Source organism: Giraffa tippelskirchi, chromosome 6 (genome assembly GCF_054371585.1).
Source record: "Giraffa tippelskirchi isolate mGirTip1 chromosome 6, T2T-mGirTip1v1.2.pri, whole genome shotgun sequence".
NCBI classification, from domain to species: Eukaryota; Metazoa; Chordata; class Mammalia; order Artiodactyla; family Giraffidae; genus Giraffa; species Giraffa tippelskirchi.
In genome coordinates, this window is record NC_137280.1 from 45,373,453 (window position 1) to 45,385,666 (window position 12,214).

The window sequence follows — 12,214 nt, forward strand, 5'->3', positions numbered from 1 at the left end:
AGAATGTATGCTAATTGTTTAAGTGAAAAAGATTTATTATGCCACATTTTTGAAATTCTGTGCTTAGTACTCCTATTCTATATTTGTATAACCTTCTATATTATGTCTATTATTACAAATAATTTCTTAAGCTGCAGTGTCTATTTTCAGATTATGACTTCTTGCCAGACCCTAATAACAAGTATTCCATTACTTCCTAAGAGATTTTGCAAGTAAACTTTTAGTCTAACTGAAACAATGAAAATACAGCATCTTCTGGAGGGAATAGTTCATTCATGGATTTTTTTTTTGAAAACTTAGTTTGAAAAGTAAGCACTTGAGTCTTAAGTAGCAGGAAAAAGATGAATGAAATAATAAGGCTGGTTGAGATCAAACCCTGCATGGTGGCAGGTACTCCAATTAGTAGATATAAGATGAACTCTCACAGCCTGGGATAATATGTAAGAGCATTGCATAAGACAATTGTACCACCAATGAGGGGGCTTCCCAGGTGGCGCTGGTAGTAAAGAATCCACTTTCCAATGCAGGTTAGACGTAAGAGATGCGGGTTCGATCCCTGGGTCAGGAAGATCCCCTGGAGGAGGGCATGGCAACCCATTTTAGTATTCTTGCCTGGAGAATCCCATAGACAGAGGAGCCTGGCAGTCCTTGGGGTCGCAAAGAGTTGGACACGACTGAAGTGACTGAGCAGCAGGCACCACCCAGAAGCCTACCCAAGAGAGAGGTCAAAAATCGTTCTCTCCTCTTCAGTGCCAAGGCGTATTAAAGGCAAGATATTGAATGGAAAAGACATATAATAATTAGGAAAAACGGAAAAGTGAGCTATAGCTTCACAAGTGGAAAGATAAATCATTCCTGGTTAGTAAGGAAAAGGCAAAAAGTATTTGGCAGAGAACCTTGAAGGATACCAGTCTCCTTTATCCCCATGTAATGTGTCTCTGAGAGTTAAAATCTGAGAATTGGATAACTGAGTGTGAATCCCTTCTCTGCAATTTATAAGCCTGGGGACCACAGGCGAAGGAAGGACCTTAAATGTAGATGCACCTCCTGGCTGCCTGGCCCAGGGGGCCTATGGCTACTGCCAGTCTATCGGTGGATAGGTAAGCCCCCAGTGCTAATACGCTAGAGGGAGGGCTTCAGAATGGCTCTTGTCAGCACCAGTGTCCTTGTATTAGAACAAGCTCCCCAAATGGCCTCTTCCAGCCAGCGTCTATATCCTTGAGGAGGGTGGTGAGGGGTCCCAGTTGCCTCCTGTCTCCTGCCTCTCCAGGAGACCCTTAGAGGTCAAAAAGTGGGCTTAGGCCAGGCTCCTTTCAAATCATTGTTTCTGAGCTGGGTCTTAGAGTGTGCAAAATTTTGTGCATGCCCTTTAAGAGCAAAGTTTTTGTTTCCAATGGCCCTTATGGTCTCCCATACCCAACACCCACTAGCCTTCAAAGCCAGGCATTCTGAGAGCTTGTCTTCCCAATGCAGGACTCCTGGCTGAAGGAGCCTGATGGGAGAATTGAGTCCCTCACAACTTGAGAAGAACCTTTGGGATTGTGATCATCTTCCTGTTTGTGCATCACCTACCTGAGCATGTTTGCTGTTGTTGTTTAGTTGCTAAGTCGTGTCCAACTCTTTTGTGACCCCCATGGACTGTAGCCCACCAGGTCCCTCTGTCCATGGGATTCTCCAGGCAAGAATACTGGAGAGGATTACCATTTCCTTCTCCAGGGGATCTTCTCGACCCACAGATCAAACTCGAGTCTCCTGCATTGGCAGGTGGATTCTTTAACCACTGAGCCATCTGGGAAGCTCAACCAATTATGTGGGTCTTGACTATATTGCATCTCCACTCCTCCTACCCATCTCATGGTTTCTTATTAATATATTAATATCTTTAATTGTGGAAAACCTTTTCTGCTTGTCTTCAGGCCCTTCTCATAGATAGTTTGTCTGTAAATAGTTCCCCTCCAAATCATCACAGCTCCTCTTCCCACTAGACAGATACAAGTTGAGTATTAAGTAAAAGCCACAAGACAAAACTAATTTGCGCTAAGTTCCATATGTGAATTTTTGTGGGCTTAATTCTATCACCGCTATAGAGTATATTGTGAAACAGGCTGTTGGTTAGCAGAAAGGACTCCATAAATGGTAACACTTTAGGCAGTATGATAGTGTAAATAGAAAAACCTTGGGCAGCTAGAGGGAGACAATTTGGGCTAACAAGGAAGTCCCATGACACTATCTGAGAGCAGGGATAACAAACTGAAATCTGACCAGGGCAGGAATGGAATGTCAATGAATGAAGCAAGCAGTTCAAGCTAGCTGTTGCTATGAGGGCAAGTCTAGACTGATATATCTTTTGTTTTTCAAAGAGAAGAATATCTGAATTTTTTCGTTGATGTATTCTAACTAAATGTTAGCTTAAGTTTATTTTTATGTCAAAATACCATCCTACCCAAATAAAGCATGTCTGCAGATGAACCTAGCTCACAGGCTACTAGTTCACAGTCACTTGTCTTTAGATATTACTATATAGAAATATACAATCCTTAGTGTCCTTTGAAAACATAGCCTGTGGTATAATTTGAGCATATACATAGGCTTTAAACAAAAGCAGTAAGCCATTCTGAAATAGCAAAGTTTTTTCAAAATTAATACCTTAATTTAGGAAGATCTAAAGTAGGAGGAAAAATGTATAAACACTGCCCCATGGTCAAAAATGTGCTATTCATTTCTAATTTTGATTTTTCAAAATAACAAAGAATCAGACCATGTACCTTCTACTTTCAATTTTCAAGATTTCAATTCCACATGATACTTCAATCCCAAGAATTCTGCATTTCAAAAGAACAGTTCAGCTGTCTTGTTTAAATACAGACTTTTCTGATACCTGTTATGAAATTTTCTGACAGCTATTGCATGTGACAAGGAAGTTTTAATAATCAAAGCAGGTAGTCTGAAGCATGTAACTTTGTATATTGCTGAGTAACTTGACACATTTTTCCTTTATACTTAATAATAGTTTATTTGGTGAGATTAAATTTTATATGTTATTAAATGTTACCCTTTAAAATTTTTCTAGGAGCTTAGAAATCAATTGAACCATTCATAATTTCAGAATTTTACCACAGACGTGGGAAGCATTTCCAAGGAAGAATGCCACATGAATAATCCAGAGCCTTGGCTTCTAGAAATTGCAAAAACTTATTTATCACCAAAATAATTATCTACAATCAGTTTATAATAAAAATTTCACTTTAACACGAGAATGCTTTGTTTCTATAGATCATTAACAGTAATTATTAACTTACTTTTATATTTATCGGTTAAATATTAATTCTTAAATATTTATGATAATAACAGATACAAAACATAGATATGTTGACACATTTGCGGGTGTGCTAAATATTTATGTAATAATAACAGATACCAAACATACAAATGTTGATATATTTAATTCAGAATAATTATTACCTGGGATGAGTTCAGATACCCTAAATGTTTTAGGACAAGCTTTAGAATTTTCTGTACACTCAGAGGAGGCTGAATATGAAAAGTGAGACAAAAAATTATCAAGTTTTTTTTAGTCTTCAAAAATAACCTACTATAGTTTGCCAGAAGTATTTGTCTTTCTTAAATTTAAGATCTCGTCTTTCTAATTATCCTTGTGCTATTACTACTGGATTAATATTATTGCTTCATTCTTGGTTGTTTCTAGTGTGTGCATGTCTTTTCTCTACAAATACATGACCTTTAAAGGAAAACAAAGTATCTAGTATATGCAGAGTACATTATGCGAAATGCAAGGCTGGATGAAGCTCAAGCTGGAATCAAGATTGCTGGGAGAAATATCAATAACCTCAGATATGCAGATGATACCATTTTAATGGCAGAAAGTGAAGAGGAACTAAAGAGCCTTTTGAAAAAGGTAAAAGAGGAGAGTGAAAAAGCTGGCTTAAAATTCAACGTTCAAAAAACGAAGATCATGGTATCCAGTCCCATCACTTCTTGGCAAATAGATGGGGAAAATGAGGAAACAGTGTCAGATTTAATTTTCTTAGGCTCCAAATTCAATGCAGACGGTGACTACAGCCACGAAATTAAAAGAACTTGCTCCTTGGAAGAATAGCTATGACAAACCGAGACGGTATACTAAAAAACAGAGCCATCACTTTGCTGACAAATGTCCGTATAATCAAAGCTGGGGTTTTCCTTTATGGTTGGACCATAAAGAAGGCTGAGTGCCAAAGAATTGATGCTTTTGAACTGTGGTGCTGGAGAAGAGTCGAGAGTCCCTTGGACAGCAAGGAGATCAAACCAGTCCATCCTAAAGGATATCAATCCTTAATTTTCATTGGAAGGACTGATGGCATCACTGACTCAATGGACATGAGTTTGAGCAAACTCAGGAAGATAGTGAAGGACCAGGAAGCCTGGCATGCTGCAGTTCATGGGGTCACAAAGAATCAGACGTGACTTAGCGACTGAACAACAAGTCTTGTTAGTCTTGTCTTATTTACCTCCTGAGGTGTGTATAGCCACATACTAGTCTGTATTTCTGATGCCATGTCCCTAATACTATTAAAATCCTGAAAATTTCAAGTATCATGTACCCCTGACACTTTAACATAATTGTCTGTTAACTCATTTGGGTCTTTCAGTTATCTACAGTCCATTGCTCCCCAACCCACCCCTTCTACTCTTCATTTGACAGAATGTTAGTCCTTATCTTGAGACTGGTAAGATAATCAGCCATGGTACCCTAACACCGCTGCCTCAAGCATTGTGCACATATGAATTTTGGGTGACTACCTGGAAAGAAATGACTAGAAGTTAGGTTAAGAAGAACAAAGGTTTTTCTTCAAGGTGAGAAGTTGGGCCACATCCTGGGTAGACAGTAGAATCCCATAGCCTTCCTTACTGCCCTAAGTAAACTCTGGCTCTCAAGAGTCACAGCATAAACTGTGTCACCCCCTGGTAAGAGGGAGAGAAGGGAGGTATTAGTGAAAGATGAGGAAAAGGAAGTAAATATCACTAGACCCAAACAGGAGCTCTTGGTTCTGCTCCTGCTTCTGGATGATGTGGCAAGATGACAGGCTCTCAGAGCATCAATTTCTTCTCCACTAAGTTGAGAGAGTTGAGATGGAGGGGATTAGACTATGTTTGCACTTCCTAAAATCCGAGAATACATGTTCTTCCAGCAGTTAATAGGCATTTTGCAATTTACAGGCATTCTAGAAAATAGGAGTTAATGGGCATTCTGCAAAAAGGACTTCAGTAAATATGAAAAAAAGAAAAACTGGGATAAATACAATCAAGCAGGGGCTACCTGGTGACTTTACTATGTAAATATTTTAGAAGAGACTCTATAGTATTTCAAGTCAACAATGAAAAATATTTCCCCCTATTTTAAGCCAGGATGCTGGTTACACTTGATCTGTTTACTTAGAATTGTAGAGTTGCCTTGCTCCTCTTGAAAAGAGATGTCTTACAATTGAGAGCCTCTCAAATATAATGATATCTAGAATTTCTCAATAAAAAGCAGAGACATTCCTTTGCTGACAACGGTCCATATAATCAAGGTTATGGTTTTTTCAGTAATCAAGTGAGAGTTGGACCATAAACAAAGCTGAGCACTGAAAAATTGATGCTTTTGAACTGTGGTGTTGGAGAAAACTCTTGAGAGTCCCTTGGACTGCAAGGAGATCCAACCAGTCCATCCTAAAGGAAATCAGTCCTGAATATTCATTAGAAGGACTGATGCTGAAGCTGAAGCTCTAATACTTAGACCACTTGATGCAAAGAGCTGACTCATTTAAAAAGACCCTGATGCTGGGAAATATTGAAGGCAGGAGGAGAAGGGGATGAAAGAGGATGAGATGGTTGGATACCATCACTGACTCTATGGACATAAGTTTGAGCAAGCTGTGGGAGTTGGTGATGGACAGGGAAGTCTGGCGGGCGGCATTCCATGGGGTCACAAAGAAATGGACATGACTGAGCAACTGAACTGAACTGAACGAGAGTTTCTCAAAACTTATTTTATAAAAAATTTGTTTTTAATAGTTTTTCATGAGATTGGATTTAAAGAAGCAGATACTGTCTGATTCTATAATCCATTACAAAGATATCATACTCCGGGGGCAAACAAAGAAAACCAGGCTGTAAAATCAAGAAAAATAGGAGAGGAGAAATACTTCTAGAATGAGAGTGTGTCCTGTGCTGTGCTTAGTTGTTCAGTCATGTCCGACTCTTTTTGACCCCATGGACTGTAGCCCGCCAGGCTCCTCTGTCCATAGGATTCTCTAGGCAAGAATACTGGAATGGGTTGACACGCTCTGCTCCAGGGGATCTTCCCAACCCAGGGATCAAATCCAGGTCTCCCAGATTGCAGGTGGATTCTTTACAGTCTGAGCCACCAGGGAAGCCCTGAATGAGAGTATAGACAGTTCAAAAAATCTGCTTGTCTAAATATACAATGAGAATGTAACACAGGCAAAAATCACTAACATCAACTTTTTAAAAACTCTGGAAATTAGCGAAAGGCTTACAATAATCCATAGAACATTCATTAAAGAATAGCAGTTGAGTGTCAATAGGAATAATGACTATGCGGTGTTTTAACTTACCCAATATTAATATCCTTCTCTCTGGTTCTGTGGGAGCCTTGCAAATCAGTATCCTCACAACAATGGTAACTATGAAACAAGCAGCCTATGGTTTACTAGAGGGGGCAGAACAGATTTAGAGTTCCCAAATACCTAGAGATTTGTCACTATTTGACCTATATGGAAATGCTTCACTTTTTTTTTTTTTTTTTTTTACCTCACTCAGTGAGATACTCTGTCTGTATAACATTTGTCAAAAACAATCAGGGGTAATAGTTTTATATGGCAGCTGCCTGAGGCAAACAAGAGACTTACCAAAAAATTAAAAAGAAAATACAATAATGACATGTCCACAGGAAGTTTTCAAAAACTTGACACAGCCGTATAGCTCTAGAAGGCCACGCAGATGTTCAGTGTTACGCATCTATTCAGTAAAGATCTGATAAGGATCTCACCTCTGGTTGACTTAGAGGCTCTATTTAAGCCAAGCTGTAAACTTCTGGAATGTTCACAGCATGTGTCAATACTTGGTCCAATCATTGTGCAAATCACATGAGCACTGTGCTCAGTCGTGTCCAGATCTTTGTGACTCCATGGACTGCAGCCTGCCAGGTTCCTCTGTCCATGAGATTCTCCAGCAAGAATACTGGAGTGGGCTGCGATTTCCTCAGGGGAATCTTCTAGGGATTGAGTCTGCATCTCTTGCATCTCCTGCACTGGCAGGGAGATTCTTTACCACTGTGTCACCTGGGAAGTCCAGTCACTAGCTGACAACTAAGTTACTGAGCAAAGACTTCAGTGGCTGTATATAACAAACTATATAGGCTTTACAAGCTTAGTTTAGGAAAGTTAGCAAACAAGAAGTCACGATATCACATATGACAATAAATGTGAAAGCATGGCCCATAAATGGGAAAAAAATGCAGTCAATAGAAACTCCCTGAGGAAGCTGAGATGATGGAATTTCTAGACAAGGACTTTTAATCAACTAGTAGAAATATATTCAAGGTGCTAAAGGAAATCATGTCAAATAATTCAAGTATAAGAATAAACTCTTATGAAATGGAGACTATCAACAAAGAGATACAAATTATAAAAGGATAGGTGAACTGAAATCCAGTCTGAGGCGCGCACACACACACACACACACACAAGAAAAATGAACAGTTCCTCAGAGACTCTATAGGACACCAGCAAGTATACCAAATACATATAATTGGAGCAAGAATTAGTGACTTGCTTCCAAAGACTTGTATAAAAAGGTGGATTAAAAGCAACTTTACAAGGGAGAAGCCAGAAAACACTACCTTGGCCTGGTGATATAGGGTAACATCATGTCAATTGCACATACTCTCCAATATTAAATGATGAGGGTGTTTCACCTTCTTGGTCTTTTCTCCCAAAATACATAACCACAGTCTAATAATGAGAAAACTATTAGACAAATCCTGATTAAGTGGTGTTCTACAAAATTCTTGACATGTATTTCTCAAAAGGTTCAAGGTCATGGAAAATCAGGAAAGATTGAGAAACTGTTACACACAAGCAGGGATTAGGGAAACATGATGAGTAAATAAAGTCTGATGGTCAGTTTATAGTAGTATTGGTTTATTAGTTTTGTAAATTTACCAGCGTATTATGACATGTTGACCTAAGGTAAACTGTAAAGGTAATATATAAATTCTCTGTATTATTTTGGCAATGTTTCTGGAATTCTAAATTATTTCAAACTAAAGAATTAAGAATAAAAATATAATGTATATTTGGGGTCATGCTTTTGTAAGAGATAAATATGCATGTTGAAATTTTTAAATTAGCATTAACACAAAAACATACACAGAAGGAAAGAACATTGAAACATAACACACTATTACATTATATAATATTACTATCAAAATTAGTACTATGTTTTCAATGAGATTGCAACCGCAACCTTTTAACATTAACTTCTGTTAATTCAAAATACACTTATTGAGAATGCCCAATACTTATTATAATTTTGGGTTCCTAACAATATAGGTAGTTTAAGTTGGAACCTAATGGTCAAGGCACAAATCTGACAATTTGATTTCTGATGAATATATTTATATTTTTCATCCAAACCCTAGAACAGATAGTAAACTACCTTGCTGCTTTTGACAGTTGGAAAGTCCAGCTTTTTGTTTCCTTTTTCACACCCGAGGCTGCTTTTCCAGGTAACAGAATTTATACAGCATCATCCTACCAGCTCCCCAGCCTTAAGCAGACCCAGAGTCAACGCTGGTGTTTTTATGTACAGTGAGACCTCAGACCCCAGGGCCTCAGACCTACATCCAAATCTGAGGTCTCAGTGGGTCACTACCATATTAGTTCCCACTTAATCTGGCTCTTATTTCTTTATTTTGGGCATCTCTGCTGATTTGTTTGTTTGCTTTGGCTTTTCATTTGTTTGTTTATTTTCGATTTGGTTATTCATGTTAGGAAGATCCCCTGGAGAAGAAAATGGCAACCCACTTCAGCATTCTAGTCTGGGAAATCCCATGGACAAACGAGCCTGGCAGGCTACATCCATGGGATTGCAAAGAGTTGGACACAACTTGGTGACTAAACGACAACAATTCATTTTTAAAAATCCAAAATGTAGTCAGAGGGTGCTGGCTGGCTTGACTGAGGCTGTTTAATGATGTGTGCCTTTGTAGATGTTGAACCTACTGACTAGGGGACTTGACTCTCAATCTTACTCCACGTTTATTTCCTTAAATTTCAGCCTTTCTTCTTCTCCATCCTCACATTTGATGTCTAAACTTAACTTACAGATAGAAATGCAGCCTAGAGAAATAAGGTCCAGAGATTAACAACACTATGGAGAAAATTCTGAAAACACAACCCTCTGATTCATTGGACTTTTCATTCTAGGAGTTCTCAGTCTTTAGAATAAGCAAAGATCAACTGAGGAGCTTATTAGAAATGCAGAATTCAGAGTTCCATGCACAGAGATTCTGATTGACTAGGTCTGAAGTGGAGTCCAGTAACATGAATAGCAAACAAGTACCCCGGTAGGTTCAGGTGCCTATCATTTCAGTTACTTAGTGACTTCAGATCATAATCTAAGCAATTAAAAACAAGCATAGTCTTGACATGAGTTTTTAAAATTTCTGAGGTAGACTTTCATACCAAAATCAGAGTAGAAAGAAAAAGTCTACTTAAGGAGTCTGCTTCTCTTGTTTATAATAAAAGTCTTTAAAGCTTCCCATTGAATTATTCAAGACATATTTTCCTAAATGGTGCTCTTTTATAAAACTTACTTGTGCTAAGTCTTAGTTTTAAATGAGGCAATAAGAAATATGCACCACTACGAATATTCCAACATTATTTTGAAACTTTCCACCACGATAATTTTGTCTCAGGAGAAATCTGAAAATTCCATAAAATTATCTACATATAATTTATAGGAAGTTGAGTCAAGAAACAGGTGTTACCACTGGAATGATGAATCTTGTCTTTTTCCTCATTCATACATTTCTAATATATGAGCCTCTAGACGCTAAATCGGACGCTGGGGTGACATAGATTTATGTCATTTATTTTCTTTCACTGAGAAAATAAAGAGGTAAATTATCTGTACATGTCTTGCCAGCTGTTCCACAAACCTCATACACTGAATATAAACTGAGACAGTAAATAATCTGCCTGCAATACAGGAGACCCGGGTTCAATCCCTGGGTCAGGAAGATCCCCTGGAGAAGGGAATGGCTACCCACTCCAGTATTCTTACCTGGAGAATTCCATTGACAGAGGAGCAAGGCAGTCTACAGTCCATAGTGTTGCAAACAGTAAAGACATGACTGAGCAACTAACACTTTCACTTTCACTTTCATCATAATCTCAGTGGCTCCATCTTACACTTGACCCAGTACTTAACTGTTGGATGCTGCTCTGGAAAAGTACTTGCATCTCTGTGCTATGAGTTTGGCTATACTGCCAACAAGCATTCCATTTCCAGATGGCTCCTATTACTACCTAATTATTTTCAAATCCTGATTTTATTTCAAACAATTTACCATTGTCAAGGGTCACCTCCAAGTACAACATGGCTAAAATCAAATATTTTTGGTTCTAGGTCTATGGTTAGGAGAGTTGAAGAATGACCTTCTTCAGAGTGATTGATAGACCATATGGCAAAATCTATAGCTAAACTCTAAACCCAACATTAAAATTTTAATAAAACTATAGATATTTTTATGATAATTATTCAGTCACAATTATTATGTATTTATTGATAAACAAGTCAGTACCAAAGAAATCTATTTATTAATTCATTAAATTTTCAGATATTTATTGAGGTCTTAATATGTAACTAAGAAGAGAACAGAATCCTTCCCTCAAAGAAGTTGCATTCTAATAGAAGATAAGATGATTACAACTTATCATGAAAATCTTGTGAAAGTATATGCAGAAAGGCAATACGATTAGATGACAAGAGTTGAAGAAAGTTCCGGGAATTTTTAATTTCCTTTGCATTATTAACTTATTTTCTAGACTTAATACTGATTGGAGACATATGTACTTCAGGGAAAGGAATTAAGTCTGAATTTAGACTTGGATTAAATACACTTTTGATCAATACTTTCTTGATTTTAGTTTTAGTTCATTAAAAATTATAGCACACACATAGAATTAATATACTGTGCATCTTATAAGGGTGTCGTTGACCTGGTCATGCCCATGTTGGGCACATATGTGTTAAATCTAAGAGAGTTAAACTATCCCAATTAGATACACTGTCTTTATATACCACACACATGAACACACACACATTCCCTTGAAGGGTTTGTTTAATGCAAAATTTACAAAGACCTAAAAAAAATTGATGACAATTATTAAATCCAAACTTGAGAATGAGAGTTTCCATATCTTTAAATGTGTGGGGAATAAGCGGTATAAACGTGCTTGTCTTTGTTTTCATAAAAGTTGTGGGCCACCTGTTCTTTTAGATTTGGGGGATTCTCTTTTTATCCTATGCTGCCCTTTTCCTAGACTATTTTACTTAGGATCCCTTGTGTTAAAGATTTTCTAAATTACTCTCTTATTAAAAATAAATTAAAAGATAAATTACTCTTTATTTTCATACTTGCTTAAACTACAGTCTACTTTCCGAGTCTTCATCAGTTGTTTTCTAAAGAAGGTGTTTCCCTCCACTAGAGTCTGTACAATGACAGTGTCTTATTCACTGCATTTTGGATGTGCCAGCTGAGTGTCACTGCGGTTGTCTCCTCTCATCTGAGCTCTTACCATATAGGTTCCCCCTCCTGGCCATGTTCTTCCTGGCCATATAAGCCTACAGTTATAGAAGCAGGATCAGGATATTTACAAATGCCTTTTCACCTGGAAGAGTGATTTCCTGAATCTCTCTGGTACAGAATCATGCTACCTTGTAACATATCAGGTATCTCTGATGACTATAGCTCAAGGGAACCGTTAATTGATCACTTCACACCAATTATCATGAGGGCTAGGTTATTATTTACAACTTTTATTTCTCTCTACAAGCTACAAAAAAAAGATAAAATTCTGATATCTCATTATTTTAAAAATCAACGTTTTTCCTCAACAATCCAGACACTAACCTCTCATCTACA

At 37.7% G+C, this 12,214-nt stretch overlaps 1 protein-coding gene across 9 annotated transcripts in view; it reads right to left on the reverse strand.

The window, feature by feature from the left end:
• C6H8orf34 (chromosome 6 C8orf34 homolog) overlaps window positions 1–12,214 on the reverse strand; it is a 348,003-nt gene that overhangs the window by 9,222 nt on the left and 326,567 nt on the right. The window lies entirely within an intron of this gene.